At 37.3% G+C, this 12412-nt stretch overlaps 1 protein-coding gene across 2 annotated transcripts in view; it reads right to left on the bottom strand.

Moving 5' to 3' along the window:
- The window catches only part of ppm1bb (protein phosphatase, Mg2+/Mn2+ dependent, 1Bb), a 59092-nt gene that overhangs the window by 45681 nt on the left and 999 nt on the right, over positions 1-12412 (bottom strand). The window lies entirely within an intron of this gene.

A 12412-nucleotide genomic window follows, 5' to 3' on the forward strand; every position in this document is an offset into this window, starting at 1 on the left:
TTACTATAGAATTAAAGTTTAGACAGTGGTGTTTGTTGTTTATTCAACCCTTTAACTCCTAATGTGTCTGTGGTGAACGTTCTGAATGTATGATTTATTTTAAATATTCATAAAAATTCGTTCAATAGGAGTAATTTCCAAACGCAATGATAGAATAGACCTTGTTCTTTCCATAGACATTTGAGCATGCTCAGTTCACCCCCCACCACCTGTGGAATGGGTGATAAAACACAGAGCAGTGAGTGAGACTGACTCACCGTAAAAATAGATGGTTCTGGCTTTTTTTTTTCTTTTTTACACTATTTTCCTTGTTTTTTGCTTTTACTTTTACTTTTTTGCAATGTCATGATTTTCCTTTAAGGTTTTTTTTTTTTCCAGTGTATTTTTACAGAGTTTCAACCGTGTAACTGCTTTGTAGAGTTCAACCAAGTGCCAAAAAGCAGCTGGACTGATTTAGACAAAAAGAGCCCTGAAACAAAAACTACTGGGCCCAAATTCAAAACCTTGTTGTTGTTCAGTGTGTTCCAGTTCACAGTTCATGTTCATCATCTGAAATCTCTTATTGATGTACATTCTAAGTGCCTTATTTAGTAAAAACCTGTGAAACTTCAATTCCTCTATTTGTCTTTTTCTATTATTTCACCTTGTTTTTAGTGATGTCCTGATCTGGATTTTTTTTTGGGCTTTCAATCCGATTTTTTTTTTGTTTGTTTTTGATTAGTTTTGCCAATACCAACTTTTTACAATGAAATTTTGATTTACATTTGGAGTCATTACTTATAGGTTATTATCCTATTATTTTACTTGAGATCACAATTGGGCTGAATGTGGAACCTGAACTAAAACAAGTATGACACCTTTGACTCTTAATAACTTCAGGATCATTTTTGCACTTTCCAAATCTGTACTGTGGGACAAATTAGAACCTTTGGCAGGCCGGTTTTGGTCCACGGGCCGTATGTTTGCCACAGCTGAAGCGTGTCTATGGACAGGTCCGACCAGGTATTGTATGCGGGTGCATTCTGTGCCGTATGTTAATGATGCACAGATCAGCGGGTTACTCAAATAATTCCATAAAAGCCCACGTGGGTTGAAAAAAAAAAAAAAAAAACTCACTGAAAAAAAAGCTCATGCATCACTACCGGACCATAAAGTGAAAGTGAAACTTATAGACGCTTTACTAATTCTTCTAAGCCTCCCACTGTTGTGCAGCTAATTTTCCTTTTCCCTACCTTTGGAAACTTTAATTTGAGGGGGCAGGACGTTTGTTTACAACCTGCCCTGGGGTGGGTGGGGTGACTAAATTTGATCAGATATTCTAAAAAGTGTCAGATCGGCAGCTTATACCAATCTTTAGATTGGAACGGGACATCCCTACCTGTTTTGACCCTAAAACACACAATAAAGCAAAAAACCACTGAAGAAAAAGAACACAAACACATACTTACAGCAGCTTTTATGAACCTGAAACAGATGACAATTCACAGCAGCACATTTCACTGAAATAATCTCTTAAGGGTTAATGAAGCTTATCCATAATATAACCCTGTCAGATCACCTAACACCCATTTCACACCTCTCTGTACCTAGAATTCAGAGTCCAGATCCGTGGATTTGATCAAACTAATAACTATTTCTGAGTCTTTAAATGTTACTTATCTGCCAGGACCTCTGTCGACCTATAGACACATCACAGTACGTCAAGAAAGCATGTGAGAGGAGACACTTCTGTTTATAGCCTGAACCGTGGCCGACCGCAGCAAACACATCAGTTTGGCTTAGCTTGACTAAAAAAGAAATGACGCAGCAAAACGCAACACCGCCAGTCAGGATATTACATGCTGGGAGGAAGCTCGTCCGTTCTGACAAAGCATTTACCTCAAACCGGCCTGAAACTGAAGGAATTCAATGTGTGGTCGTCTCCCAGATACAGTAGCAACGGGTCTGGCAAAACACACTAACACTGGCCGCTGATATGAAAGGTAAATAAATGATTTCTACAGGTTATTCTCATTTTTCCTTCAATATGAGTTCATGCAGCTCCTGTCCAAAGACACAGACACTGCGTTACTTGATTATTTATGTGTTCTACCAAGTACAGCAATTAAAGCTTCGTTCAATCCAAAGGTTAACAACTCTGTTACCATTCTTCCATTCAGCTTTGCAGGTTGTTTGTGGGCTGACATATGCTGTGCCACCTTAAAATAAGAATACAGAGTATGAATGAGTTATATATATAGTAGTTGGAAATATAATAATGACAAAATGGGAAAAAACAGAAGGGAATCCTGTCGTTTAGAGTAGATGTGTCACCACTAACAAACCCAGAAAACGTCAACTATTGAACCAGAATAATACCAGACGAATGTTTGATCATAACGCTGTACATGTTGGTGACATGTGAGGTACAGAGCGTACAAACTGAGATAAAACACTACATATTTGAAGACCTGAGTTGCGACACCAGGGCCAGGTGATGATTACATGATGACCTTTGAGGTACGCCCCTGAACCACAGTCTGGTTCACAATTTTCTCACTTCTTATAAAAAGCAGGTGGCTTACAAACAAACAACAACAACAACATTAGTTTTCTCCTGAAACATTTTTGCACCTACACTGACAATATCTAGGATAGGGGTGTCAAACTCATTTTAGTTCAGGGGCCACATTCAGCCCAATATAATCTCAAGTGGGACGGACCAGTAAAATATTAATAATAATAATCAACAACCTATCCTTTAAAAAATGTGACATGAACAACCTGAAATTTCTAAAGAAAAGTGTGTTCAACTTTAACAATATTATTCCTGTTACTAAATGTTTCAAGCATTTGTAGATCACTGCAAACCGTGAGTTGTCTTGATAACAAGCTGAGACGTAATATTGTAGAAATTTAAACAGCATTATGCCTCCATTTATTATTAACACAGCTGTATTTCAATTTATAGATTGAACTGGATCTATAAATGCACAAAACATTTAGTAACAGGCAGAATATTGATAAAACTGTCCTTATTTCTCTTAAGACATTTCAAGTTGTTCATATTTGTTCAGGATATTCATATTTTTGTGAAAGACTAGTTTGTAAATTTACAGATTTTTCTGTAAATTCACTTTACATTTCACATTATTTATAGTTTGTTATAATAATATTTTACTAGTCCAACCCCTTAGAGACTTAAATTGGACTGAACTGAAATGATAAATTGTTAATATCTCCAGTGTAATTTCACAAATTCATCCCTTGGGCTAGATTGGATCCTTTGGTGGGCCACTTTTGACCCACGGGCCGCACGTTAAACACCCCTGATCTAGATGAGGCAAACATTAGTCCACGTTTGTCTGTACACACAGCAGTAAGATAGTGACGCATCACTTGTTCCACTGTTGTTTTATAATGAATCAAAAATGCTTTGACACAACCATAACTCTAAAGCATCTGTTTAAATCGAGGACCGCATGAGCAACTGACAAACAGAGTAACTCTTCATCATTATTTCTTCAGCAAAAGCAAATCAATGTATTACACAAACTTTGCAAGTTAATGCATGGTAAACCCCAATCACTTAAGTGCAGAAAGAAGCTAAAGGATTTCTGTTAAAAGGCTGAAATAAACTCACTAGCGTAGCAACATGTGCTAGCAATAATTATGGCACATACACTTTAAAAAATATAATAATTACACTGATAAATGCCATTAACTAAAGGAACCGGCCAGTTCACAACACTCCAACTTTCCCTTAAACTTCCTATAACAGCTTTGTCTTGGTGAGAATCTTTGGTTTGACCTGAGAATGTGACTTTTATACTTTAAACTGGAGAACAATGATATCCATCAGATTTCAGCATCACTCCTCAACGCATAAAAAGATAAATTTAGGGAAAAGAAATTGAAATATAATTAACTTTTTAAAAAAATATTCTAATTTCCATATATCAAAAGATCAATAAAACTACAGGGAAACTTCGTATGGTTGGACTAGAATTAATGTACCATTTTAAAAGATGTGATAAATACTGAGAATCAGAGCATAGGTTATGTATTTGTAATATATGATCATACAATCTTTGATTCAGATCACCCAGCCATAGTTTGCAGCTGTTGCTTACTCCTTATATGACTAATATTTATATCTCTACATGAAGGGGAAAAAAACCTGCTGAAAGTTTTACATCAAAATGTACCAACAACAGGTGTAGGATAATTTATGTAATTTAAATATCTGGTAAATGTATATTTGAAAAAAAAAAAAAAAAAAAAAAAAGTGCTGTAAAATTTGGCGAAAAAGTCATTCTGCGATTATTGTGGGCGACATTGTGACTTAGTCTAGTTGGTTCTTCATCATGGAAAATCCACAGATTACTAATTATTTAATGTCATCATACAAACTTAAACATTTAAAAAAACATCTGTCAGTTTTCATATAGCAGCATCTTTCTCTGCTCAGTGTCACTGAATCTACAATATAACCCTGTACACTTTTCTATTACAGTCTTTTGCTGTTATATAGTCATGCACTGACTACCACGATTGTGATTAACTTGAAAAGTTCTGCAAAAAAAAAAACATCAGAGATTCAATTAACAGATCCAGATTGACAAACCTCAAACAACACCCAACCATATCCCAAACCCTAATCTGAAATCCAAACAAGTCAGTCCAAATCTGTTGAAAATAAAGAAATAAACCATTGTTCAGTGTTATTCTGCATACGACCCACTGGAATGTGTTCAACGGTCACTGACATCACCACTGCGTTTATTAACTGGATGACAAATAACAGCAGGTTCACTCTATGACTGTTCAGTTACAGTAAAGGAAATCTGGTAAAAGCCTACATATGAAGCACACCCACATGTCTAGAACACTTCACTGAGCATCAACAAACATTTCACTGTTGCTTCTATAAAATATAAGAAAACAGTGAGAAAGTGACTCTAAAAGGCCAAGAGATGAGCCGATAAACCCAAACATATTCAGTTTACTGTCATTAAGGTGGAAGGAAATCAGAAAATATATACAAATTAACTTCAACGATCGTAAGGGAAAGAAAGAAAGAAAGAAAGAAAGAAAGAAAGAAAGAAAGAAAGAAAGAAAGAAAGAAAGAAAGAAAGAAAGAAAGAAAGAAAGAAAGAAAGAAAGAAAGAAAGAAAGAAAAGCTGAAATCACCAAAATAATTATTTATAAATAAGTATTTGTTCTAGGATAGTGTTTCTGAATGGGGGTGGTACAGCCCCCCAGGGGGCATTGGGACAATGTTGGGGGGCGTTTGGATGGAGAAAGCTGAGAGGGGGCGCTGAGGCACAGATGGGGGGGCATTAGTCAGTGTTATTTGTCACAATGTATACGTATCCATATCAGAAGAAAATGTGTTTCCAGTGTTGCGGCTTTCCTACAACCAACATGTTATCTCAATGGTGAATGTACGTCTCTTGCATACCCCCCCACCCCCACCCCCCACCCAGTCCACACTGAGGTCCGTCGCATTATTTACTGCACCACTTCCCAAACCCCTCCCCCCAACAACTTCTTTAAAAGGGGATAATGATGAGGTGAGGGGGGCGTTACCTACAGAGTGCTATAACACCACCACTGCCCTGTCGCCTTTTTTTTTGGGGGGGGGGGGGGGGGGGGTGACAGGAGGCTCATGATGACATAAGAGGTTGAGAACCACTGTTCTAGTATATACTTTTTTTTAGTTCTGATTTTCTATTCATTATTTCTCTTTCATCATCTTTGTTTGTTCTTTATTTTCTATTGGACTGAGTTCAGATTCACGCTGATAATAACTAATAAACCCTAATGACACTGTATGAACTAACCCTGATTTACATCTGCCCTCATGCATCAGTCCACCCTCCTCAGCTCTTATAAAACACATATATCATAATAACCTGTTTTCATGTGGTTGTTGGAGGTTTTGGTCTGTATGTGACGAATTCTGTTGTTGTATCTGACTAGAAACTCTACATTTTTACATCATTTTGCACTGACTTTATGACCATGTTTTCACCAAATGTACATGCAGTAAACATTACTCCATATTTTCCTACATACAGCTGCGGTGTTTCCATTAATTACTCAGACTGGCCTCATTTATCTTGCTGGAATTTAATAATGAATAAAATATGCTTTTACTCTCTTACAGCGTCTGTGTAAATCAGACTGACAGCCTGTCGGAGTTCAGCAGCTGACGGACCAACAATCATTTTCATCATTATTTCAGCATCAACAGCAAAACAACAAAGTCTGTGAGTTAATGCAGACGAAAAGTGAACAGACACTAATGTTCTACTACAAACTCACAGGACTACAATAGTTGACTAATACTTCAAATCTATAGGTTTGTATAAGGCTAGAAAATACTGTAATTACACAGATAAACAGGACATTTAGCACTAATGTTAGACGAATAGGAAACTACTGATAGTGTTGTTGACTAATTTTTAATGACACAATCCATACAATCCCTCTGTAAAGTACATAATATGACAATTTAACCCTTTAACCCCTGAGACATTATTCCAGGTAAACTTTCTGCTGTGAATTGTCATCCATTTCAGGTGAGTAAGTGCTTATGTTCCTTTTCTTCAGTGGTTTTGTTTTACTGTGTTTTAGGGTCAAAACAGGGTGGAATGACAGAAAAAGACAAAGAGAGGAATTGAAGTTGAACAGGTTTGGACTAAATAAGGCACTCAGAATGTACATTAATAAGAGATTTAGGATGTTGAACATGAACAGTGAACTGGAACACACTGAACAACAACAAGAATTTGAATTTGGGCCCAGTAGTTTTTGTTTTGGGTCCTTTTTTTCTAAACCAGTCCAGCTGCTTTTTGACATTTGGTTGAACTCCAAAAAGAAGTTACATGATCAAAACTCATTAAAAAACACAGTAAAAAACAACAGTAAAAACAAAAAAACGACAAGGAAATTGGTGTAATAAAAGAAAAAAAAAAAAACTGTATTTTTACAGTGAGTCGGTCTGAGTCACTGCTCTGTGGTTTGCCCCCATTACACAGGTGGCAGGGGGTGCACTGAGCATGCGCAGATGTCTATAGAAAGTGCAAGCTCTATTCTATCAGCACATGTTGAAATTTTTCCTATTGAGCAAACGGTTGAATTTTTATGAATATTTATATAAATCATACATTCAGAACACTCACCACAAACACGTCAGGGGTTAAAGGGTTAAGATCATGATCTAAAATTATGCCGATCAATGACACCATATACACAACACATAATCATTTAAGAAGCAGTTGATGTTTGTAACACAAACACCATTATGTCCTCTAGCTTTACGATCCAATTTCTTTGCTAAATGTAACTGCAGAGCTGAAAAGCTGCTTTAAGATATTTTGATGCTATATTTTCCTACTAAGGATCATTAAATGGAAAGTTGTCGTTCATTGCATATTTATAAAAGGTACGATTTTCCATAATTCCTTCACAGCAGTGCAAGTCAGTAAGTTAGCATGGAATGACCCTTGGATTTATTATTTTTTTCTGTTTTTACACCTGTCAGACACTTCCATCACTGCGCAGCGAACGCCTTAAAGATCTTTCAGCCTCTAAAATAAGCCTGTTACCTGTGTCAATCTGCCACTGACGCCGGGTTTCATCTGCTCCTCGGTCTTTACACAGTGACTGCTGACTCAGATAAGATTATCAGCTCATGAACTCCTCCCGTATCTTGCTATGGCAGGGCACCAGCCCAACACCAAGTCATGGCATACGCTGGTCACCTTTGCACATTATCGCCATCTGATACACTAGAAAAGGTGAGCAGGACGGCTGCCAGGATAGATTTCGACACCGCGAGATAAAAATCTGAATGTAGCACAAACACTGACACATCTCTGCAATAATGGAGAGCATTCTGAAAAGGCTACATCAATTATCAGTATGGAAGATTGTAAAAATTTAACAGACGGTCAATGTGTACCCGAGGCGATTTATGCATATCTTAAAGGTTACAGCGTTTTCCATGAGTATGTGGAAGACCCAGATGCACATGTGCAGAGTTTACGGGTCCTACTTCAGGACAATTTCACAATCCAAATCGATTCTTAAAAGAGTTGGCACCGAATTCGACAGTCAATTCATTGGGTCTTGAGCATGTTAGTAGTGAGGCATGTGCACGCCGTGGAGTGTACGAGGAAAACAGAGCAGCATGGCTGAGGCTTCGGATGCCAGGCCAGATTAATAAAGCTAGGTTTACATTACGTTTCCGGTGGCCACAGCAGCCCCATTTGGCCGAAATACAGTGCGCCGTTTATGTGACAAAACTTGCCCAAAATCCCATGGCCTACTACGTTTCAGGCAAACAGGGCTGCCATGGCTACCAGGAATATAATGTAAACCTAATTTAAGATAGCCTACGTGTTGTGATTACTTTAGCCCACTAGCTAGTTAGACACTATCGTCGTAATTATAACACTTTGATCCATCTCTGTTTATCGGGCCACCACACTAATGTTACCTATCGTTGACTGGAACTAATACATACAACTCTGGTTTGTTAGCCTAGAACCAGAGCTGGTTGAAGACTATATCTTGCTAGTCTCTAGTTATAACAAGTCTAGGTAGTGGACTAGTGCTCGCTAACTATACCCGACACCATTGCAGGGATGTAATCATTAGTGATTTGTCTGCAGCCAATATTGCTTTGGGTTAAATACCAATCTTCAAGAATTGAGTCTTTTGTGTTTAACCGATGAATCATGCCAATGAGTTATTAAAATCTACAGATTAATCGATTATTAAAATTAGCGTTAGTTGCAGCCCTAATTTGTACCATTATTACCACAAAATTTGCCTACAAAACCTACAATAAACAGACATCTGAAAAGGTTGGGAACAAGTCTTGCTAAAGAAACCAATGGATTGGAAAAATGATTTATTTTTGATGCTCTCATGTTGATTTTGCCTTCACCTAAGCCTTATAAAGCAGAGGAAAAGTTGGGTGTTCAGGCCGACAGTTTGTAATAAAGTCAACGATCGCTCATTTCCAACTCCAAACTAAAACACGACTGTTGATCAACCTTTAGAATTAGGTGCCAAACCTTCAAGTAGGACCGTATCCTTGGTCTGCCTACTTGTTCACATTAATATTATGTGTGATCATTTTAACAACCTACGGCAGGGGAGTCAAACATACGGCCCGTGGGCCAAAACCAGCTCACCAGATTCCAATCCAGCCCATGGGATGAATTTGCAAAGTGCAAAATTTACACTGAAAACATTAACAGTCAATAGTGTCCAACTCATTTTAATCACAAGTGGGTCAGACCAGTAAAATAATAGCAGAATAACCTATAAATAATGACAACTCCATATTTCAAACTGCAAAATTTTAACCATATTCTACCTGTTACCAAATGTGTTGTGCCTTTGCAGATCCACTGCCATCTGTCAGTTTCAATGCACATATATAAGTTGATGCATAATATTGATAAAGTTGCATGTATTTTTCTGAGGTTCTTCAGGTTCTTCATTCTTTTTTTGAAAAAGAAATGTTTGTAAATGTAGACATTTTAATATTTCCATTATTTAATTGTACTTTTTGCACTAAAACAAAGAGAAACAATTGGAATTGTCAATATTAGTTGGCTATTTTTCTATTATTTTACTGAACCGGCCCACTTGAGGTCATATTAGGCTGAATGTGGAACCTGGACTAAAATGAGTTTGATATCCCTAACCTATGGGAATTCATCTTAACATCTCATTATCTAAAATTCATTTTATTTTATCGTATTGCTACATGACAGTCATAGTCAGCTTCCACTGCAGCTTATACAAACCAAAGCTCAACACCCTCACCCACTTGGTGACACATGCTGGTGAAGGCTTGTGCTGTATATGTACTGTGTATCTACTGTAAATGTAGGAGTTCCCAGTTTTATGGTCCTGACAAACCCTGCACATTTACACAGCTGTCCTGAACCTATGGACCTGCCCCTCACATGTGAGAAGTGAAATATATACAGACCTGGTGACAAATCAAGAGAAAATCCAACATGAAGTGTCTTAACCCATAAAAGACCCACACTGCAACTGGTGACCAAAACCATCTACTGATCTACAATATTTAATAACTTCTGAATCACTGACCCTGTCAATACATGTCAATAATTGGTGTCAAATACAGTTTGTCACCTTTTCATAGTCATCACATATGACTCACTCGAATGTTCAGAGGCTCCGTAGTTACCATGGAAACATCGTCATCTTCTACAACATTGCTTCACCAGTAAAACCCATTGAGTTGGCTCAATGACAGCGGATGGGGACACTTATTTTTATGTTATATTTGCTGAAAAAGTCACTTTTTCTTCAGTTTTCTCTGTTTCTGATATTATAACCCTCAACTTTAATCTGAGCTTCTATGAACATCTACATGATCAGTGAATTAAATACAGGAAAATACATGGTTTTCATTGAGAAAACACTAAATACAGAGGACAGTTTTATTTTAAAAAAATGTACTTAGGAACTGACACAAAAGTAACACTGGGTCTTTATGGGTTAAGAAGAAGCTGCTTTGGAGATTCTCCAAGTTTGCGAACACCACTCGTACAGAGGCTAGTCCTGTATTCAGTGTTTTGATGATGGTGGTGGACAACGCTATCTAACATGCTGGTCTGAAATCTCCCATAGGTGTTCATTCAGTAAGGGTTGAGATCTGATGAGTGCGAGGGCCACAGCATATGATTCACACCGTTTTCTTCATGCCCTATGGATGGAGTCATTATCGCCATGGGAGAGACAACTCCCATTAGAGTCTTCCTCGGAATTGCTGCCCATTTGGACAATACGAGTCTGTCTCAATGCAAGTACTCTACCGGTATAAGGCAGAATATTTCCACCGTGCAGTGGCAAGATTATCATTCTCCATCCTCCCACTACCTGTGCATTATCAACCTTTAAGTCCTGCTTGTCATGGTAAAATAATCCCCAATCCAAGGCACAAATACCCCGTGAAAATGACAACTTCTGACAGTCGTTATAGTACTACTGGCATTCCTTCTTGGCACCAAATGCACAACTGCTGCGTCCTGCGTTCAGCTCCATTACAAAAACTAACCAAACAACCCAGATAACTTCTCCCCTACTCGATAGTGGAAGTCAGACCTATCTATTGCACTGACACAGCGCTAACAAAGTGTGGAGGTAGAGCTGGATATGCATGACTAATAAAACATTATAAGAAACAGCATACATAACAGCTGGAACTCTGACCAACTGAATCACAACTCAGAGCAATAAAACTGCATGGTAGTTGGTAAATACATCAGTCACGCTCAATAACTGTGACTGATGTACTTATTTCTGCTACTTTTGGTGACGTAATGTATAATTTAGTTATGGCCACCCTTACAGAATGAAGTTATGTGGGTGCTATATCAGCTACACAAAAAACTTGGAAGAAATTTCAACTTCTCACGGCTTTATATATTTAACTTTTTCCTATATCCTTCTTCTCCACTACGTTTCAGTGGCAAATATGGTACATTTTACTTCAACTTGTCTACATTTATTTGACACATAGGATCCAGTAATGTACTACTGATGTACCTAATTCTCTACGAAGTGTCTCAACTTCACTCCACATCGAAGAATTAGACCATTACACAATTATTAGTGACTGAAAAAGAATATTCAACAAAAATATAATACTTTAGTCGGACCCATTGGCATAGGGAATAGTTTACTTTTGATACTTGATTATTATGCTGGTCATAATTTATGACAATAAACATTTATCTTTTGTCTTTATGGTTTATTCTGTTTGCATTCCCGGCTGAAACACTTACATCATCTCAATGTTTTAAGCTTATTCTTCATTTCTGTTTTTAATGTACCTCTAGATTTGTGAAATGTTCTTCCATTTGATGTTTGTTACGTGAAGAAAGAGTTTAAAACCACATACAACTGTCTTATTTCCTTCTTTTGTTTAAAGTTGTCGAGCTAATCACTAAATCAAAGACAGATGCGTTACGTCTCGTGTCTTTTCACATGCACGATAACATTTTCTGGCTATATCACCCAGATCTACTGGAAGTAATATTTTTCTGATAGTACCTCTGAACTTCAACATGAATTGTTATGGAGTACTTGGGCTTTAATATTATTGTCCAGCTTTTTATTTGAGGTATAAGAATCAGAAAGGCGTTTGGAGGAGCAGCATTACTACATGGCACAGTTATCAACACTTTTATACAAACATTTAATGAGAAGTGTCAGATTAATTTTCATGTACACTCAGAGTTAATTTGCTATGTGGTTAAAATTATTACTTTAAGAAGTCGACACAAATACACACACACACACAAAACAATGTAAATGTCCTGCAGTACGTGCGTTTTTGCTTAATAAATACAATTTCTAACTGTATGCTTGA

The sequence above is a fragment of the Sphaeramia orbicularis genome, chromosome 19, assembly GCF_902148855.1.
Source record: "Sphaeramia orbicularis chromosome 19, fSphaOr1.1, whole genome shotgun sequence".
In the NCBI taxonomy this organism is placed as follows: Eukaryota; Metazoa; Chordata; class Actinopteri; order Kurtiformes; family Apogonidae; genus Sphaeramia; species Sphaeramia orbicularis.